Source organism: Aythya fuligula, chromosome 8 (genome assembly GCF_009819795.1).
Source record: "Aythya fuligula isolate bAytFul2 chromosome 8, bAytFul2.pri, whole genome shotgun sequence".
Classification (NCBI taxonomy): Eukaryota; Metazoa; Chordata; class Aves; order Anseriformes; family Anatidae; genus Aythya; species Aythya fuligula.
In genome coordinates, this window is record NC_045566.1 from 18,415,847 (window position 1) to 18,422,966 (window position 7,120).

The window sequence follows — 7,120 nt, forward strand, 5'->3', positions numbered from 1 at the left end:
TTTTAATTATAAACAGAATACATAATAAATAAATAATAATAAAAAATAAAAATCAAGTTACATAGACCTTGTCTCTTTATATAAAATTCACTTAATTTTAATACGGTGCAAATAATATCAAATTAAGATAGAATTGAATGAGGAATTTTGAGATTGTGCAGTATTTGCAATCTGAACTGTCAGTAGCCACTGGCCATTGACATTATGTGTACTATTTACATTAAAAATTTGTTGAAATTCTTCTGTAAACTAGCAGTCACCACTAACAATTAAAAGTTTTTGCATGTACTTTAATCTTCTTTTTTTTTTTTGGTTAAAAAAAATGAAAAAAAAAAAAAAAAGCTCTCAATTTAATACATATATATTTTTATTTCCAAACTATTATCCAATTATGACTCAAACCTGTCTGCATGAAACTTTCAAAGCTACATAAAAATCCATTCTAGCCCAATATGGCATGAAAACAAAATCACTGGATAATAAGTCAGGATATAAGAATTATTTTTATATATGCAAATGAGTATTTTATTGCAATAAACGCAGTCTGTGTTCTGTGTGTATTTAAATCAAATTTATTTCTTTTGTAATCAGGACATAAATTAAATCTTATAAGAAATAAAAGATCAGTATTCTCCCTAGTGGTAAGATTATGTGGGTTTTGAACAAATGAGCTGAAGACAGGATAATTTGCAACTTCTCCCCACCTAGCAGTCTGTAAAGAGTGTGAAAGACACACTACTTCCCTTAAAGGTCATCACAGAGCCTGATGTTAATAGTATTTTCATATGCACTCAAATGCCTAGTGCCAGATGATTAAAGCAGTCATCTTAGAAATAATGTTAATCTATCTTGTTTAAATAATATTGCAGAAATAGTCTTAGTCATTCTTAATATTATTACGTTATGGGAAATTTTCATTGGTGAAGGGGTATTCAGATAACTGCTAATGAATATGCAATCTAATAAATGGATTAATATTTCTGTTACATGGATACCATTTTAAAGACTATTTTTTTCCATTTTATAAGAAAATAAAAATAAAGCTGAAGAAATGACTTCTTGAGAAGAGAGAACCATATACACTTACACATTATTTATTAAGGATACTTTAAAGAACTATATATTGGTTAAAAATGTTTTGGAGAAAGAATTTCTGATGAGAAAACGTCTTGAAACCAAATGACTAGAAACAAAAATTACTCAAATTCACTAAGAAAATTTGATGAAATCTTTTGCTTTCATCAGTCAGCAATAACTTCTAAGGGCATTTGAACAATTGTCATAAGATTATGGTAGTCTCATAGCTCCTTCGTAGAATCATAGAATCACAGAATTGTTATGGTTGGAAGGGACCGTAAAGATTATCTAGTTCCAACCCCCTGCCATGGGCAGGAATGGCTCTCACTAGATCAGATTGCTCAGGGCCTTGTCCAGCCTGGTCTTAAACTGCTCCAGGAATGGGGCATCCACAGCTTCTGTGGGCAACATGTTCCTATACCTTGTCCTATCATTGTCTGTCTAAGGAAAAAGTTGCTCTACATCTTTTAGATAAGCCTTCCTTAAGTACTGAAAAGCCACAACAAGGTCTTGCCAGAGCCTCCTCTTCTTCAGCCTGAACACCCCTGGCTCTCAGCCTTTCTTTCTAGGAGAGGTGCTCCAGCCCTCTTCTGGAACCGTTCTAACAGACCCACATCCTCATTGTGCTGGGGAATCCCATCCTAGACACAGGACTCCAAGTTGGGCCTCACAAAAGCAGAGTAGAGGGGGACAACCACCTCCTTCCCCTGCTGGCCACTCCTCTATTGATGCAGCCCAGGATGCAGTTGGTCTTCAGAGCTGCAAGCACGCACTGCTGGCTCGTGTCAAACTTCTTGTGCATCAGAACCCTCAAGTGCTACTCCACAGAGCTACTTTCCATGAGTTCTTCACCCAGTCTGTACTCATGTCTGGGATTACCCCAACCCAGGGGAAGTGGATTGCACTTTGACTTGTTGAACCTTCTTAGTTCACTCCTTAACCTCTTTAATGAGGTCACTTCTGCATTGGAGAGCACCAGGTCCAGTAATGATTATCTGCTTGGTTTGTCTGATACCTGGAACAGGAAGTCATCCTTGACATACTCCAGGAGTCTCCTGGATTGCTCACAGCCTGTTGTATAGTTTTCCCAGCAGACATCTGGGTGGTTGAAGTCCCCTACCAGGATGAAAGCATGTGAGCGTGACACTTCTTGTAGTTGAATGCAAGAATGCCTTATTCACAGGCTCCCCTTGATCAGGTGGCATGTAGTAGACTCCAACAACAAGTTGTCCTTTATTGGTGTGGTTTTTAACTCTCACGCACAAGCTCTCAACCTGTCCGTGGCTGTTTCTCGGAGATAATCAGTCAATCACTTCCCTAATGTAGAGGACAACACCCCATCTTCATACATGAATATATAAGTGTGTGACTATATATTTATATTAATCATGATATATTCCAATATAATGATTTGTTAACTAGTTGTTATTACTATTTTCTTACAACAATATAAATGATACGTTATCATAACCGCTTACAATGCATATAATCAATTCATTCAGTTCCATGAATAGATTTACTAAGATAACTTATTTAGAAACCATTTTGAAACTTTACTGCTTTAAAATTATAAATGTTCAATTTCTGGTATAAGCTTTGTTCAGTTAGTTCCAATATTTTGTTCTGCTCATTTCTCATTATCATAATTGTTTTTCTTTGCTTTCTGTCTCAGTTTGAATATTCTTTCCTATTAAAAGATAATTGGGATAACTAGCAAGGGCCAAATGATTTATCTTCTCAAATGGTAGAGATTTATTTTTTACTTATTTCTGTTACTGAAGTAATGAAAAAGAAGTATGACACAACATTTTCTTTCTGTTAAAAATACCCCAAAATTATTCATAAACTGTTTTCAGACATTACTTACACATTACACTATTTGAGAAAAGGTATATGGTCATTCATTGAAAATTCTTGTTTTCCACTTTTTTTTTTAATTATTATTGTTATTATTATTTTACAATGAAGAATTTAATGACTGAATATAACAAATATTTTTTTAAACCCTGAGTGACTTTATAAAAATGGAAAAATATGTTAACAAAAAATACCAGTTAAACATAGCACTAAAATTGACACATTTGTAGGCATTTGTATATAATCACGTAAAACTTCTGACATTGAGTTAGTGTTAGGGTGTATAAACATTCAAAGTTGAATCTTGATTGAGTCTTGTAGGTTGAGACTTAAATTCTCCAAAATTTCTTTTGGAATTTTGAAAGAGTGTTTTACAGAAGACAGTATATAACCCAGATACACTGGACATTTTCAAGTAAAAACATCTTTTAATAACTGATTTTGCAAGCAAGCATATTATTTGAAATCTATGTAACAAACATGCCCATTTGGTTTAAATTCCATAGAAGTTTGTATGAGAATTGGTCAATGATGTAAAGCGGCATTGTAAGGAAAAAAAAAAAAAAAAAGAGAGATAAAACTTATTAGAAAAAAAAAATAGCATATACTTGCAGGAGAGAAAATATATATATACTGATATATACTGATATATACTATTTTACTGTTAATACTGTTTTTCAAAGAACCTGATCTGATATCTAAAGGTTCTGGCAAAGAGTGAGGAGACTTTTCCTTTTTTTGATGACTTTTAAAAAGAGTCATAGAGACTGGCAAACTGTTTTCTCAGTGGAAGTAACTTTTCTCAAAGAAAAATGTGCTCATGCAACTATAGAAGAATTAGCTGGTATCAGTAAATTATTCATTATATACATTTAAATATATAATATTAACACAGGATTCATGCTTTGATTTCATGATTTATTTAAAGTGAACCATATGTGGGTTATTCTCAGTGGGAAAGGTAGTTCTCTTTATTTCAGCTCTGATCACATGAATTGTCTCCATCTATTGTGCCAGCAGTGTCACACATGCAGGAAGCTGTCTGAGAAAACAGGTCTATCTAATAGCTAATGAGTTAAAGTACAAATCTCAGGCGGATGTCCACATTTACATCAATATTCAGTTACTGGTACATTGCACCCCCATCTGCAATTGTTGCTAGGCAGTGATTATGTAATTGTCTATGTGCTTTTGTGTACACGTAAAGAATATGCTTATGCCTGGAAATCAAAAATGTCCAAAATTCTGCAATGTAATTTTAGTTTTTTGTTTGTTTGTTTGTTTGTTGTTGTTGTTGTTGTTGTTGTTTTCTTCCCAGAACTTTCTAGCTGGTGAAGAAATTGCTTGAACTAGCAGTACTTTTATGAGAAGCTCGATAATTCAATATTAACTGAGACAAATTTTCTACGATTAAGCTCTAGAGAGTTTTTAGTTACCAGACATTCCTTTATGGTAGAAATACACTTTTGCAAAGAATGCGATAATTTCTGATTAGTTTTTATTTTTAGCAATTCACTTAGTGGTCACAAATATATTTACTTGCAAAAGTTAAGAAAAAGTAAAAAATAAAAAATAAAACCAATACCATTTAGCAGGCAATACCACACTGTTATCAAAAGCTAACTAAATGAAATAGAAATTACAGCTGAGCATTATCAGTTACTGAATCTGGAATGACATATGGAGGCTAAGGAAGATGATTCTCTAATTCTGAGACATACAGAGCACTGCTATTTGAACAAATAGATATAGCTATGCATTGCATTGACAAATAGCCTGTCAATGACCCCCATACTATGACTTCAGATGTCAAACTCCTATCAGTATAAATTTCTTTTTATTCTTAATATCTTTGTATTTAGACTAATGAATGACTCCTTTCCAGTTAGGCAGCAAGACTTCTACATAATTTACACTGAAACATATGTACGGGGAAAAATAAAATTGTAAAAAAAAAAAAAAAAAGAAGTGATTATAACTTAAAGTCCATCTCTAGAATTCAATCTCTAAAACTTCTGGCTTAAATAAAAATTAAGGCTTCTCTACCTACAATTGTTAGCAGACTATTGAATTGTGTTGTTGTTGGTTTTCACTATTAGTATTGTTTTAAACATGTAATTCATGACTTAAGGTTGCTTTTGAATGATATCTTTGGTAATAAGAAACTAGTATTCAATGGATTTCCATCCTTCAAAACCATTGAGTTGCAGTTACCATATGAAAAATGTAATTGCTTTCCATTTAGCTGTAATGGAATTAATATCTACATTGTATTGAATGGGGTGAACAATGTGAAGAGTATTGAATCACAATTCTGATACTCACTCCATCTTGTATGACACATGGAGGTATGCAAACCCCTTGGAAATAAAACTCCCATATTTGCCTTCAGTCAGTTTACTGCAAGTATTGTCTAGCAGAGTAAGGCATGCTTTTTAAGCAGAAGTGAAGTGTAGATGATCAACCACAGAGCTCCTCTAATAAATTAATCTACACTAGTGATACTTTCTTATTGTTCAGCCACACTAGTGGCTGATATTCACTAGCCCATGGGCAATAATACTGAGCAATTGTCATGATCTCAGTTGATCTCAGTTATTGCTTTCTTATTTCCCACAACCTCAAAGGATATAAGAGCCACTGATTGGGACTAGTCTCAAATCCATTTTAAGAGGTCAAGAAGTGTTATTGGAAGTCATCTGGGAAAGATTTTCTTCTCCTATCAAAGACAAGACAGATAAATCATTGCTTTATTATAAAGTGTGTTTCCTTCTTCTCTCATTCAAAAAAAAAATGTTTTAAAAAGGTCTGAAAGAAAATGTGTGCAACTTCTGTCATGTTACCGTCAGCTTTTGTTGTTGGGTTTTATTTGCATGCCACCAGCACTTTGCATATGATGTGGATCTAAGCTTTGAATTATGTCAACTGATTTATGATATTTGTTTAATCTATTGAGTTTAAAGTATTAATCTATTGAGTTTAATACTTCAGTACTCCATCTAGAATTAGTTTGAAATTACTGAATAGAAACCTTACTTTATATTAGTGTAGGTCCACCTTGGATACAGGCAACTGCATAGTAATATTACTTTATGTTCTTTTTCTGACCCACAGTAACCCCCATTTTTTTCAATTTACACACTAACAGTACAGAAAGTTTTACCCTAGCAATATGTATTTTCCATAGAATCATAGAATCATTAAGGCTGTAAAAGACCTGCAAGATCATCTGGTCCAACTATCACCCTACTACCAATGTCACCCACTAAACGATGTCCCTAAGTACCACGTCCAACCTTTGCTTATATACCCACAGGTGTGGTGACAACCCATTGCAATGTATGACTACTCTTTCTGAGAATAAATTAATTAATTTCCAACCTAAACCTTATCTGGAAAAACTTGAGGTCATTCCCTCCATGCTTTCACTGGAAATCATAATGATATTCTGTTTGAGATCAACAGACTATGCAATTATTAGGGATTTGATGCTATTAAAAAATAAATACCAGAATATTTAGGATTTTTATTAAAAAATATATTAAAAAAAATGTATTCTGTATGCTTAAAATCATAAAGTTCAAGGATAACTTTTGTGTGTGTGTGTGTGTTTTTTTCTTTTTTCCTACTGTTAAGGATTTGTTTCATGCAGTAGATTTTGTATAGGAACATTGGTAAAAAATCAGAAATGTTCTCCAGGATATAATAAAGAAAGCTTGATTCTCAATTGTTGTTTACCTTTTTTTTTTTTCTTTTTTTTTTCTACTTTTTTTTTTTCTACTTTTTTTTTTTTCCCAAAGAGTACACTACCTCTGAGTACGAATCACAGTTGAAGATTAGTTCTTCTCTCCATTCTGAAGTTGTTTAAAATGCATAACTTACCTTAAATTCTGTTGGAGTAGACTGCTCAGAAGCATTGAAACTCAAATCCCTGGTGCCCAAAGACCTGCTTAAAAATATATGATTTTACGTAATCTTATTTTTCTGGGACTTTCTATAAAATTATAGTCTGTTTTGTATCAATAATCCTTTACTACTTGCTTTTCTGTGTCCATAGCTTTTAAATTTTATCCAAATTATTTCTGAGGAACACGTTGGATTTTCCCATTGTCAGGGTTATAATATACTTTTATAAAATCCCCAGTGCTCTTTTGTATCAACAGTCTATTGCTTTGATAACATTTAT